Source organism: Hyperoodon ampullatus (assembly GCF_949752795.1).
Source record: "Hyperoodon ampullatus genome assembly, chromosome: 13".
NCBI lineage: Eukaryota > Metazoa > Chordata > Mammalia > Artiodactyla > Ziphiidae > Hyperoodon > Hyperoodon ampullatus.
Genome location: NC_136926.1, coordinates 74,285,896 through 74,298,578, shown reverse-complemented (window position 1 = coordinate 74,298,578; position 12,683 = coordinate 74,285,896). Strand labels below are relative to the sequence as shown.

The following is a 12,683-nucleotide window of genomic DNA, read 5'->3' as shown; positions in this document are numbered from 1 at the left end:
AAGAGTAGCCCCCGCTCACCGCAACTAGAGAACGCCCGCGTGCAGCAACGAAGGCCCAATGGAGCCATAAATAAATAAATATATATATATATAATAATTTTTTTAAAAATGGAAACAATCTAGGTGCCCACCATAAAAAATGGTATATAAATCCTGAAACTGACAAGTAAGCAGGTCATGTCCAGATGCGGAAATGTTTCTAAGAACAGTGAAATGGAAAAAACTGAGCCTAGATATGACAGACACACTGATTATAACTCTGCAAAGATACAGACTGATTGTGTAGGACAAAGATTAGAGGAGAACTTGGAAGAAGTAAACAGTGGCGGGTTTGGTGTCCACGCTCTTCTGGAAAGTTCGTTTCCTAAATCGTAAAAGCTGCTTTGTCCGGAACTGGAGCCTCTCTTAACAGTTTTATGAAAGAGGCCACACGGGGAGAAACACTTGCTCCAATTAGACTCACTTTCCGTGGATGAAGAGGATCACCGGGGTCATGAGATGGAACTGAAAGTCATTGGCAAGATACCACGTCCAGCCATTGCACTGGAAAGAAACCAGCGAAGGTCACTTCTCTCCTTCATGTACCAGCTCTGCTCTGCATCGGTTCACCTTCCTGGACCAGGAGGAGGAACTCAGGAGGCGGGTGGCCGAAATGTCCACGGGAATAGAGAGGACTCTGAGTTACAGACATTTCACATACCTCAGCTCCGCCAATCGTTATAACAATCCCGGGGGAGTAGATATTATTACCATTTTACAAACTGGAAATTCAGACAACTTTTCTCTCTTGTTGAAAACAACAATAATAGCTCATCTCCCAGGACAGTGGTGGGAACTAAATTCCATCACGTTTCACGGATTAAGGATTAATTATCCTTATGGTGCGCTGGAGTCAGAGGGTCGATGTTGTTCTCTCTTCCTTGCCTTCCTGCCCTCCCGCAACTCCAGGTGGAGAGAATGTGTTCATTTAGAACGGAGGCCCGGCTGCAGGCGAGCTTTTGTGGGAAACCCCCGAGGTCCCACGCATGATTGACAGGAGATCGGCCGGCCAAAGCCACCACGCGGTTACCTGTATTTCTAACTCAATGTGAGGCAATTCCTGCGGGCAGTTCTCTCCAGGGCTTCAGAGATAAAAGGCGCCTTGGCCTCCCCTCCCACGCCCTCAGTCCCAGGGAGACCAGACTTATCCAAGAGAAGTGACAGCTTTCCTTGTCCCACGTATGGCCCAAGCCAGTCTGACTCTGGGAAAACAGCCCAGCCTCTCCTCCTGGACCCCGTCACAGACGTGGGTGCACCTGAAGGCAGTTAGACAGTGATGTACACCCCGTCGAAGCTGCTGGGCACTTGTGAACTAGAGGCAGCCGTCTGGTTGGCCAGCGGTTATGTAGCCGCGCTGTAGCGATGCTCCTTTCAGCTGTGCTTTCGAGGCGAAAGCAGTGACATGGTTTCATTACAGCTATTTCACTTCCAGTTGCTCCAGGCTCATTAGGAGGAAACGAGGGCTTTAAGGAAGCCATGACCAACATATACAGACGTTGTTGCCGTCAGATCCTGCTGGACATGGGATAGAATTCATTCTGGGGAGGGGGTGGGGCCACGTTCCGTCTCATCACTGGTTCTCTGGGCGGAGGTGAAGAAAGTGTCCTTCCCCCTGGGGTGACACGGACCGGAACGGAACCGTGACAGAGCAGCGGGCAGCTGCATCCGGGGCAGCCACCGAGACAACTGTCCCCCCAGACCCACGCCCCTGCCCCCGCTCCGCTTTCACAGCAACTGCCCCGTCAGGGATGGTGCCGTAACTCCCACCCCATCACCAGAGGCTAGTCTTCCCACCCACAGCATCACTATTACTCCAGAGAATATGCCAGAAGAAAGCGGATCAGACTCAGGTTGGCTCTGGGAAAGTTCACCAAACCATGTGAAGGCAGACACCGGATTGCACCTCTCTGCCCTTTCACGGCCAATGACTTAAAACTCACTGCATCCTGGACCGACAGGAAGTTATCTAGCAACAGCAAATTCAGCCACCACGCTTGCTGGCAGTTCTCCAGGTGGAACTCGGGCACTTCCCAGACGGGTCTCCAGGGCACAAGGGAGACCAATCTAACCGAAAAGCACGCTGAATACAGGTGAAGAGGCTGCAACCTGGCAGGAAAAAGCTGGGCAAGAGGGTGACTCTCCACAGAGGTTCCATTCGGTCCCCTGGGTGGGCACATAGCAATGACAGGTAAGATGTTCGAAAACAGATTGTACTGCGTGGGCGACCACCTCCCCACACCCCCCCAAACCTGCATACTTTTGTGGGTTCAAAAGCTTTTCTTGAGCACCTGTCATGTGCTGGCGCAGGTGCTACTTATGCAAAACTACTGTTACTCACTGAGCAAGTCATACGTGTCAGCCACTGTGCTAGGAGCTTTCTAAACCTCAAAATACTCCTGTCAGGTAACTATGACCTTGATTTTACTAATGAGGAAATTATAGCTCAGAGAAGTTTGAGTCACTTGCCCCAGATGGTCCAACCACATAGCAGTACTGAGATCTGTACATTGTTGCGTGTTCCTTCCACGAGGCCTCACCAGATGAAAATCGCTTTCCAGTCTCCCTCTTCTCCTCCCTCCCTTCCTCACTTTATTTCTTCCTTCCTTCCCTCATACATTACCTGCTTCCAAGCAGGATTTGCAGCAGCTACAATGATGATGAATAAGGCACTAGATGTCTAGACCGGGGCTGTTCAATAGAATATAACTGGAGACCAGTCGGCCACTTGGTTAACATCTTCTCGTGGCCACATTTTAAAAAGTCAAAAGTACAATTAATTTTAATAATATACTTTTTTAGCCAATATATTCAAAATATTATCATTTCAACAGATAACCAATATAAAAAAATATTGAGCTATTTTACATTATTTTTCTTTTACTGAGTCTTTGTTTAGCCGCACCATGTGGCTTGCGGGATCTCAGTTCCCGGGCCAGGGATTGAACCCAGACCACGGCAGTGAGAGTGCAGAGTCCTAACCACTAGACCACCAGGGAACTCCCTTACCAAGTCTTTAAAAGCCGGTGTGTATTATACATTTGTAGTACATCTCACTGGTCCACCCGTGTCTGGTGGCCCCTATTGGACACTGTGAGAGGCACGTGCAATTCTGGCGTGGATTCTGAGTGGGCCTCCATCAGAGCCCTCTTTTTTTTTTTTTTTTTTTGCGGTACGCGGGCCTCTCACTGTTGTGGCCTCTCCCGTTGCGGACCACAGGCGCCGGACGCGCAGGCTCAGCGGCCATGGCTCACGGGCCCAGCCGCTCCGCGGCATGCGGGATCTTCCCGGACCGGGGCACGAACCCGTGTCCCCTGCATCGGCAGGCGGACTCTCAACCACTGCGCCACCAGGGAAGCCCAGAGCCCTCTTTTTTTAAAGAACATACGTAAGACTGCAGGTCTGTGCAACAAGGATAGAGCACGTGGCCCAGCAGCACCTCTGAACATCTCGGAAGGGGCGTCAGGACCTGGGGTGGGGTATGACAGACAGGGAGGGCAGGGCTGCTGGAGGAGCAACCCCCCGCAGAGACAGGGGTCAGCACCCTGCCTCTGGTCTGCACCCGGACCCGGACCTGTGGGGATCCTTCACAGAGAGCGCCAGGTGGGCGGGGGAGTGGTGGGTATTGGAGAACAGAGCTGAAATTGCTGATCAGATTCAGAGAGAAAGGACGCCAGCTATGCCAAGATGCAACTTCCCAGATCTGCTCAGGCGACAGCCACAGAGCCCTCACTGGGTCCTGGGTCCTGCCAGATGAGGCATCTGACCACGCTGCTTTGCAGCTGCTCCCACAGGCCTCGGGCTCTCACCTCCCGGCCTCCCTTCCCACCCTCTGTCGCCTCCATCTCCCCAGGGAGAGGAAGTCAGCCCCCTGCTCCCCTCTGAACCAGAGTTCAGGTCAGATGTCCTCAGGAGAGGGCAGTGTCCAGCCCCAGGCAGCCTCCAAGCTGGGGCCAGTGGGGGTGGGTGGAGGCTGCTGGGTGGACCGTGCCTGGGGAGGTACAGGGGAAGGAACGTGAAACATGATTTCTAGTTTTGTCTAAGTTTTTCACACTGAGAAAATCATATAATTTCTCCCTTTGCTCTTCTGTGGAAAAGGGGGCCGATGGTTCCTTAAATTCTTCTAAGAAGGAGGATGATTCCTGCCTCCTAAGATTTTCTGAGAATCAAAGGAGATCAATGAGAAAACTGAAACGTGGGAAGCGTCATATAAATGTACATGTGCTTCATTTTTGTCCGAGCTTGAAGATTTAAAGTCAAAGTGGGTTTTCAAAGATTAAAAAGTGTGACACCAGCCAGTGTCATGGGGGTGTGAGAAACAGGCCTTCTCGTACCTGGCGGGTGGGGAAGTCCGTTGGAAGATATCCATCAGAACGTTAGATGCACCAAATCATGGATTCCACTTGTAGGAATTTACCCTGCAGACGTGCCCAGACAACTGTGCAAAAATGTATAGACTTTTGGGCTTCCCTGGTGGCGCAGTGGTTGAGAGTCTGCCTGCCAATGCAGGGGACACGGGTTCGTGCCCCGGTCAGGGAAGATCCCACATGCCGCGGAGTGGCTAGGCCAGTGAGCCATGGCCACTGAGCCTGCGCGTCTGGAAAGAGTGCTAGGCTTAGACAGTTTAATGTGTGAGTTATTAAAACCATTCTTAACACAAATAAATAAATCTTATAAAAAAAAAATGTATAGACTTTGTATCATCGTCTAAGATTGCAAAACACTTGGAAATTACCTTCATGCCCATTCGTGGGGACCGGTTAAATACGTGACGGATGGGCCACCCACATGGCGCCATCCCAGGCAACCTTAAAACCAGTGAGGTGAGCCCTTGCATGCAAATAGAGAAATATGCCAGCACTAAATCATTAAATAAAAAAAGCTATGTGCAAAATAATGCTGCATTAAGTGTAATCCTATTCATGGGGACAGGGTAGGGGGTGGGGAAAGTACATGTAAACAATACGTGGAAAATCCCTGCAAGAGCCAATTCATAAGAAACTGTTAACACAGGTGTCCTGTGGGAGGTAAGACTGGAAGGGGTGCCTTTATTTTTAGTACGTGACCTCTGTTTTAGTTAGACATTATTATCAACAATTTTTTTAGTCTACTAAACTAATGTTTAACATGTGGCTCCCAGTTGGAATAATCACACAGCTGTAAGGGTCTGGAGCCTCCACCCTCCTCGTTCCCGTGAGATAACATCTGGAAGGGCTTACCCCTAGAAACTGGGGCTTTGCCTTTTCTGTAACGTGCAGTAGCCCGCACTTGGGGCCCCCTCTTCTGCCCTTTCCCCAGTCTATTCTCTGCCCTGCAGCCAGAGTGATGCTTGCAAACTGTAAATGCGACCAGGCCACTCCCCTACAGGAATCCTCCGAAGGCTTCTGCTCTCAGACTAACTGGGAAGGACGGCCCCCTGGCCCCATAGACCTGGGCCATCTGCGCCTCCTCCCCTCCCCTCCTCTCCCCCCCTCGGCCCTCGTTCCTTCTGTTCTCCAAGACACTTGCTCCACTCTGGCACCTCTGGGCTCTTGGAGATTCTGCAAACACATCCACCACGGCTCCCTCCTCAGGACATTTGCTCTTGGTTCCCTTCCGTGGATCCTTCTTTGCTCACGGAATGTTTTTGGCTTGGAACATTCCATTAATTCCTTCAGGGTTCTCGAAAGATGTCACCTTCCCTGACTACCTTTCCAGAGGAAGACCCTCTGTCTTGCTTCCTTCTCCAAATTATCACTTTGTGGCTCTTAGCATCACCGACCTATTATAAATGGATTTGCATATTGCAACTTAGTGTTGCATATTTGTGTATGTATCTAACGTCTATCTCTACTCACTAGACTGTAACCCCCATGCCAGAGGCACTTGCATGGCTTCTCAACTGCTAAATCCTCAGAGCCTAGAACGGTGCCGGGTACATAGTGGACCCTCAATAAATACAGAAAGAGTGAGTGAGCAAATGATCTTACTTCCACTCTTCTTGGAGTTAAAAAGGCAAGTAATAGGGCTTCCCTGGTGGCGCAGTGGTTGAGAGTCCGCCTGCCAATGCAGGGGACACGGGTTCGCGCCCCGGTCCGGGAAGATCCCATATGCTGCGGAGCGGCTGGGCCCCTGAGCCATGGCCGCTGAGCCTGCGCGTCCGGAGCCTGTGCTCCGCAACGGGAGAGGCCACAGCAGTGAGAGGCCCGTGTACCACAAAAAAAAAAGAAAAAGGCAAGTAATAAATCGTAATTGAGTAAGAACAGTGAGTCTTGCCATCATGAATGAGAACATCAGAATAGCTAGGAGCATGGCTGCTTTTTCACTGGGTTTACCTTAAAGAGGGTGTTTTAAGGTTGGTGATGCTTCCCTTATTTTTCTTTTGTGTGTGTGTTCATTTTGTTTTGTTTTTGGTGTGTTTGTTTGCTTTTTTAGCCACACCGCTTGGCTTGTGGGATCTTAGTTCCCCAACCAGGGATTGAACCCGGGCCCTCGGCAGTGAAAGCACAGAGTCCTAACCACTGGACCGCCAGGGAATTTTCCTACTTCCCCTATTTTTCAACAAAGTTTTGTCCCGGTTGGACTCACTCTCTTCCTGGCTCCCACCTGGCCCTCTTCCAGAGCTCCCCATCTCAAGAATTCATGACCGTCCTCCATGTCGCTTGAGCTGGAAAATCTGAGTGTCCTTCATGGGCTCCCTCTCCATTCCCACTGCCCATCGCCAGTGCACGTCCTGCAACAAGTTACTCACTGGGACCCTCGCCGCCATCTTGCTCCATGAGGCCTCACCACCTCACCCCCCACCCTGTGCTCCCTCTGCCCCCGATGACTGCTTTATCTGCCTAATAAAACACGTCTTGCTCTTCAATCCCCAGCTCCAGGAGTTTTCTTCTGAAGCGAGTTTCCCAGGCAGAACCCACCAGGCCATTGGATCCCACACCCCAACCCCTAACAACCCATCTTGGCATTTATCACTAAGAGCCCTTGGCCTGCATGCCAGCCCCTCTCCTCCAGAAGACCACAGGGCAGGACAGGCTACTCAACCCACATGCCACATGTCCAAAAGATATTGAAAGAGTAAGCATTCTGTCAAGCATTCAGAACGAGGACTAGATTTAATAGAGCTTGGGGCACGCGGGATCTTTCTTGTGGTGCACGGGTTCTCTCAAGTAGTGGCGTGCAGGGTTTTTAAATTTTTTCTCTCTATAGTTGTGGCGTGCGGGCTCCAGAGCACGTGGGCTCTGTAGTTTGTGGCACTCAGGCTCTCTCATTGAGCCGTGCGGGCTCAATAGTTGTGGCGTGCGGGCTTAGTTGCCCCTTAGCATGTGGGATCTTAGTTCCCTGACCAGGGATCGAACCCGTGTACCCTGCATTGGAAGGCAGATTCTTTACCACCAGACCACCAGGGAAGTCCCTATTTTCATTTTTGAGATGAGAAAACTCAAGCACAGAAAGGGTGAGACACTTACTCAAGGTCACACAGCTGGTAAATGATTGAGCCAGAATGCAAGCCCAGGCAGACCAGAGTCAGACCTTACCTAGTCCATTTGACGAACCCAGAAGATTGTTTCAACGCTTCCCTTCCTGTTTTGTGACAGTGCAGTGTAACGAGAGAGCCATGGACCCTAAGTAATGAGATCTGGGCTCCGCAACAAACCATGATTTAGAAAGTGTATAAATGAAGGGTTTGGGTTACATGAGTTGAAGTTCCCTTTTCTCTTTAAACTTCTGCTGTCGCGTTACATCACTGCTACTCTGCTATCCCATTGGTTCCATATTCTGTCCCAATATTGTATTCCTGTCTGCTCCGACCAACCACACATTAGTTCTGCTTGACAGCGGAATGACCATCATCCCAAGCTTCAAACAGCCCCTCTCCCAGTTGTATCTTATTCTATTTTTATCATTACCATTAGTCTCTTATTTACAGGATCCAACTGCTATTAATTTACATGAGTCATACAAATTCTGTCGAACACAGATTCCATGAGAATCTGACTGTATGTTTATGGAAATCTGCTGTCCATCAGCTGAGGAATAAGGGTGTTTTTGCTGGTTTAATATAGTTCAAATTCTATTAGGACAAATACCATGAATAAGGCTTCCCTGGTGGCGCAGCGGTTAAGAATCTGCCTGCCAATGCAGGGAACACCAGAGTCCTGGTCTGAGAAGATCCCACATGCCACAAAGTAACTAAGCGCGTGCGCCACAACTACTGAGCCTGCACTAGAGCCCACGAGCCACAACTACTGAGCCCACGAGCCACAACTACTGAAGCCGCCTGCACACCTAGAGCCTGTGCTCCGCAGCAAGAGAAGCCACCACAATGAGAAGCCCGTGCACCGCAACCAAGAGTAGTCCCCACTTGCCGCAAATGGAGAAAAGTCCACGTGCAGCAATGAAGACCCAATGCAGTCAAAAATAAATAAATAAAATTAATAAATTTAAAATAAAATCTAAAAAAAATACCATGAACACCGGTATCTTCCACTGGCAAAAGCCATTATACCAGCAAGAGCAACCGTATTTAAGGAAGAAAACTATTTTTCTCAGTTTATTTTTCTTGGAAAATTCTTTCAAAAGAGGGTTAAAGACTAAAAAATAATAAATGATTACACAGCAATAATGAATTAAGAAGTTATATAAATAACCTACCTCGTAAGGCGACTGAGAAAGTATCTGAGTATGACTTTAGGGGTTATTCCTTTGTCTCAATTCTGATGCATCTTTAAAAAGGACCTTGCACTTAACCAGCCACTGAAAGAAAGAGAAGATAGATCACAGGAATGAATTATCACTGATACAGTTCATGGGTTAATTTGGTTGTCTCTATCAGGACACAGTAAGTTACGCTGCAGTAACAAAACATCTTCAAGGCTTAAAACCATAATGGTTTTTTTCTTGTTCATGGTACACGTCCATGGCCAGTCACCTTGGGCTCAGCAACTTCCTCACTATGGGAGGCAGGCTGATGCAGCGGCCACTATCTGATAGTTCAGCAGTGACCATGGCAGAGGACATGGGACAAGAGCGTTCTGGAGGGCCTCAAGTTAATAAGTAAATGTTCTAGCCCAGACGTGACATGCTTAAAGTTGTTAGCATAATAGTAGGACCAGGTACTACTCATGCGTCAAACCTAGTGATGGAAGCCACCCAACCATCATGGGGCCAGGAAGTGGAATGTTACCAAGTACCTGGAGGGAGGAGAGCCAGAAACACTTGGTGATTGACACTAATAACTACCACATTGGTCTTTTGAAGTAATAACATCAAGGCTTTCCATTTCTGTAGTGTCACATCATTTTCAAAGCACTTTCACTAATGGTGTTGGTTTTGCTTCTCCAGCCATACCAAACCACTCTGCAGGAAATGTTTGTTGAGTGAATGACTGAATAGATGAATAAACAGCCCTGCTAGGCAAAAGGGAAAAGATTACCCTCCCTGCCTACCTCGTCAGGAAACTGAGACTCAGAGACTAAGTGGGCTGCCCAAGACCCCAGTTAGAATTCTTAACCAACATATCCTGATGACAAATTCATTACCCAGAACGTTCAGCTAAAGAAACTGAGGCGATGCCTTTGGGTTATAACTTGATGGTAAGCAAGTATGTGAGTGAGCTTCCCAACCTTTTTTTCCCCTGGTTTTGTTGAGATATTATTGACATACAGCACAGTATAAATTTAAGATGTACGGCATAAGGATTTGACTTACATACATCGTGGAGCAATGATCACAATAAGGTCAGCAAACATCCGTCATCTCATAGAGACACAAAATTAAAGAAATAGAAAAAAAATTGTTTTCCTTGCGATGAGGACTCTTAGGATTTCCTCTCTGAACAACTTTCATATAAAACACGCAGCCGTGCCCATTATGCTTATCATGTTGTACATTACATCCCTGGTACTTATTGGTCTCATTACTGCGAGTCTGTACCTTTTGAGTTTCCCAATCTTTTGACACTTATGCCGATGACCCTTGTGGGTGTTCCACTAAAGAACAAATGTGTTGGACTTCCCTGGTGGCGCAGTGGTTAAGAATCCGCCTGCCAATGCAGGGGACACGGGTTCGAGCCCTGGTCCGGGAAGATCCCACAGGCTGCGGAGCAACTGAGCCTGTGCACCACAACTACCAAGCCTGTGAGCCACAACTACGGAAGCCTGCATGCCTAGAGCCCGTGCTCCGCAACAAGAAAAGCCACTGCAATGAGAAGCCCGTGCACCACAACGAAGAGTAGCCCCCGCTCACCACAACTAGAGAAAGCCCACACGCAGCAACGAAGACCCAGTCAGCCAAAAATAAATAAATAAATAAAAAGAACAAATGTGTTTCCTCTTGCAAAAGAAGGCTGTGTGTGTGTTGGACAGGACTTGGAAGGGATCAGGGAGGGTTGGAGAATGCCTTTATTCTCTTCCAGCAAGAGTTTCTTTTGAGATGCAGCAAATTGGATTCACTATAATAGGAACAAAATTTATAGAGACATGTAAAAGAGAGCGCTGAGTTGAGGAAGTAGCGCAGCCAATTCTAATTCCAGCCTCCTCTTAATTTCTGGAAAGAATGAATCAGGGCCTCGCTCTGTGTGCGGGCATGCACCGTCCTAAGTTCACAAAGACAGAACAGAGAGAAAGGCTGGCAGGAAAACCCACTCTGAGCAAGAGAACTCATGCCAGGAGGCTAAAAAGACCCAGTGACCTAAACAGACTGGGAAAGAATAAGATCCTGCAACACAGATGTATGAAGTCAGCCTGAGAGACAGAAAAGGATTCCAAAACCATCACCAGTGATAATCAGAAGTGTTTAGTATTACTATGTAAATATATTAGTGACAGTGGTTAAGACATAGATATGCCATGAAAAAACATTATGTTTTAGTTCTGATTCTAACTTCCCTAGTTGGGAGGACTTGGGCAAGTTATTTCATCTCTAAACATCAACTTCCTTATCTGTAAAAATGGGCCCGATATTGCTTCCAACTTTATAGGTTCATTGTGAGATTTGTATGAGATAAAAGACTTTAATCTCTTAGCACGGTGGCAATATTACGTATCACTGTTAGTAATATTTCCATTGTTCGAATGAAAATTTTATTTAAAAGACGATGTGCACTTTCTAAAGTAATAAAATGAAAATTGGAAGGGGAAAAGAAAAAACAGTTACTGAGACTGGCACTGAGAAACAGAAGCAAATAGGAATAAAGAAAAAAGAAACGTATGTCTTGATCTCTTGCACTGTGTCGGGATCTGTTGGCTCCCACTCTCTGACACTCTCAGCTTTTCACGCCAGGGCTGGCACGGTGGTTCTCAGACATTAGCGGGCAGCATCATCACCTGGAGGGCTTGTTACAGTCAGAGTGCCTGATTCAGTGGACCTGGGGTTGGGCCCGAGAATCTGCATTTCGGACAAGCTTCCAGATGATGCTGGAAGAGACCATATTCTGAGGAGCACTGATAAAAGCAAGCCCTCCCTGGGGCCCAGACTGAGCCCAGGGTCAGGTATGTCATCTTTATAATAAAAAGGGTGCTTATTTGTAGTTTTCTTGGACATCTGAAATCTCTGTAGCCTTGGCCTGTGCTGTGGATAACTCAGGGCTGACCCAATGGCTCTCTGCTGTCTCTGATTCCCACGGATGGCCCTGGGATGACCAGTGGCCTTTCGTGCCCTCCATTCTTCCCTCCTAGTGGCAAGTCTCCAGCTTGAGTTTTGCTTTGGGTCCAGCCATCCCTGTCCTCGCCAGCTCCCCTCTGTGAACTTGGAGCTCTGCCAGCCAGTCCTAGCCAGCCTAAGGCGTCTTTTTCTTGTTTTTACTAGTCTCCTTGCAGGCAACAGAGTTCTGGTCTTTTGAACTGCTGTCCCCTGGGCGGACCTCCCCACCCTCCAGAGCCTCCCACCCTGCACTTGGACTTCAACTGCCTGGTTAGACCCAGCTATGCCCTCTTGGAATGTCTGGTGCCCAATGGTTCCCATATCATGACCTTGCTCAGTGCAGACGGTGGACTCTGACCCCTGCCTGTCTGGGCTACTCTCTGTTGTCACTCTGACCACCTCCGAGCAGGAGCTGCTGCCCTAGTGGTCAGGTCTCAGCTCATTCTGTACCCTACTTCCTCTGCGTTACCCCCAAGAACCTACCGCGCCAGAGTCATGAAACAATTAAGAAGTCATTTCGACTACTACGTATTGAGCAGTACTAAAAGCCTAGCGCTGCTTTAGGTGCTGATAACAGCAGTATCCAAAACAGAGAAAAACACTGCCTTCTATTCCAGTGGAGAGAGACAGAAAATAAATATATAAATAAAGTGGCATCTATAGTCTGTTAGATAAAGAAAAACGATAAGTCAGGACACATGAAGTCTTATACGAGGAATCTAAAAAAATGCAACAAACTGGTGAATATAACAGAAAAGAAGCAGACTTACAGACAGAGAGAACAAACTACTGGTTACCAGTGGGGGGAGGGGCAAAATGGGGGTGGGGAAGGGTGGTACAAACTACCGGGTATAAGACAGGCTCAAGGATGTACTATACAACACAAGGAATATAGCCAATATTCTGTAATAACTGCAAACGGAAAGTCACCTTTAAAAACTGTATAAACGTTTTTGGGACTTCCCTGGTGGCGCAGTGGTTAAGAATCCAACTGCCAATGCAGGGGACACAGGTTCGAGCCCTGG

At 48.2% G+C, this 12,683-nt stretch overlaps 1 pseudogene across 1 annotated transcript in view; it reads right to left on the bottom strand.

The window, feature by feature from the left end:
• The window catches only part of LOC307062487 (O-acyltransferase like protein-like), a 59,221-nt pseudogene that overhangs the window by 15,238 nt on the left and 31,300 nt on the right, over nt 1-12,683 (bottom strand). Inside the window, exons 9-11 of the transcript in view lie at nt 8,671-8,772; nt 1,980-2,145; nt 464-543 (exon numbers count right to left, since the gene is read on the bottom strand). The product of the transcript in view is annotated as an O-acyltransferase like protein-like (transcript). The remainder of the gene's footprint in view (nt 1-463; nt 544-1,979; nt 2,146-8,670; nt 8,773-12,683) is intronic.